Genomic DNA, 1,943 nt, shown 5'->3' on the forward strand with positions numbered 1-1,943 from the left:
CGCCTGGTGTCCTGCGCCGAAATTGGTGCGCAAACCTCAGCTGCAAGTATTTTTCCATGGAATTCAGAGAAGAAAGCAGGCTTCCACAAACGATATATCAATGAAGAGATATGTGAAAAAACACCTTGAGGATTGATTCCAAACAACGTTTGCCATGTTTCGGTCGATATTATGGAGTTAATTCGGAAAAGGTTTGACGTTGTTGGTGACTGAATTTTCGGTTCGTTTCGGTAGCCAAATGTGATGTACAAAACGGAACGATTTCTCCTACACAAAGATTCTTTCAGGAAAAACTGAACATTTGCTTTGTAACAGAGTCTCCTCATTGAAAACATCCGAAGCTCTTCAAAAGGTAAATGATTGTATTTATTTGGTTATCTGGTTTTTGTGTAAATGTTGCGTGCTAAATGCTACTCAAAATGCTAAGCTAGCTTAGCATACTCTTACACAAATTAGTGAATTGCTATGGTTCAAAAGCATATTTTGAAAATCTGAGATGGCAGTGTTAAGAAAAGGCTAAGCTTGAGAGCAGGCGCATTATTTTCATTTTATTTGCGATTTTCAGAAATCGTTAACGTTGCGTTATGCTAATGAGCCTGAGGCTTTATTCACGATCCCGGATACGGGATGGGGAGTATCAACATTAAGAGGACGCAAAAACTTGTCCTACCCATTCCCTCGTCAATTTCTTGTGTTCACTGGCTGTAAGATGTGTTTCTCGTAAAAACACAATGTCAGCCTTTAATTTCTTAAGGTATATATAGACTCTTCCTTTTAAATCGGGCTGGTACAACTTGTTATGACAAGGAGTTCCCTAAAGGGAACACCCCCTCCCATTCAGCTGAAAAAAATATTATTTAACTTTCACACATTAACAAGTCCAATACAGCAAATGAAAAATAAACATCTTGTTAATCTACCCATCGTGTCAGATTTTTTAAATGTTTTACAGCGAAAACAACATATTTATGTTAGATGACCACAAAATTCAAAAACACACACAGCCATTTTTCACAGTCACAAAAGCAGAAATATAGATAAAATGAATCTCTAACCTTTGATTATCTCCATCAGATGACACTCATAGGACATCATGTTATACATGTATTGTGTGTTTTGTTCGATAATGTGCATATATAAGAAATCTCAGGTTACATTGGTGCGTTATGTGCAATAATGTTTTGATTCCAAAACATCTAGTGATTTTGCAGAAATACTCACAATAAACATTGATAAAAGATGCAAGTGTTATTCACAGAATTAAAGATAAACGTATCCTCTATGCAACCGCTGTGTCAGATTTTTTTTTTTTTACTTTACGGAGAAAGAATAATCTGAGAACGGCGCTCAGAACCCAAAGAAATAGCCGCCATTTTGGCGTCAACAAAAGCTACAAAAAAAACACTAAATATTCGCTTACCTTTGAATATCTTCATCAGAAGGCAGTTCCAGGAATCCCAGTTCGACAATAAATGACTGATTTGTTCCATAAAGCCCACCATTTAGCCACTTGTTGTTAGCTTGTTCAGCCAAGCATTCAACCCTCAAAAAGCACAAGCAATTCCTCCAGACAAACTCAAAAAGTTCCGTTACAGGTCGTAGAAACAAGTGAAATTATGTATGCAATCCATATTTAGGATGTTTTAAACATTAATCAGCAATAAGGTTCCAACCAGAGAATTTCATTGTCTGAAGAAACGCATTGGAACCGAAGAACACTCTCTCGTGACCGTGCAATGAGACCGAGGCTTTCTGCCAGACCACCCACTCAAAGAGCTATTATGAGCCCCTCCTTTATAGTAGAATCATACAACCAGAATCTTAAGACTGTGACATATTGTGGAAGCCCTAGGAAGTGCATAAACATCAATATCTAAGCTGGACTTCAAATGGCACTGTTTTCAAAATTGAGGTCTCACTTCCTGTTTGGATTTCTTCTCAGG

This window comes from Oncorhynchus masou, chromosome 29 (assembly GCF_036934945.1).
Source record: "Oncorhynchus masou masou isolate Uvic2021 chromosome 29, UVic_Omas_1.1, whole genome shotgun sequence".
Lineage (NCBI taxonomy): Eukaryota > Metazoa > Chordata > Actinopteri > Salmoniformes > Salmonidae > Oncorhynchus > Oncorhynchus masou.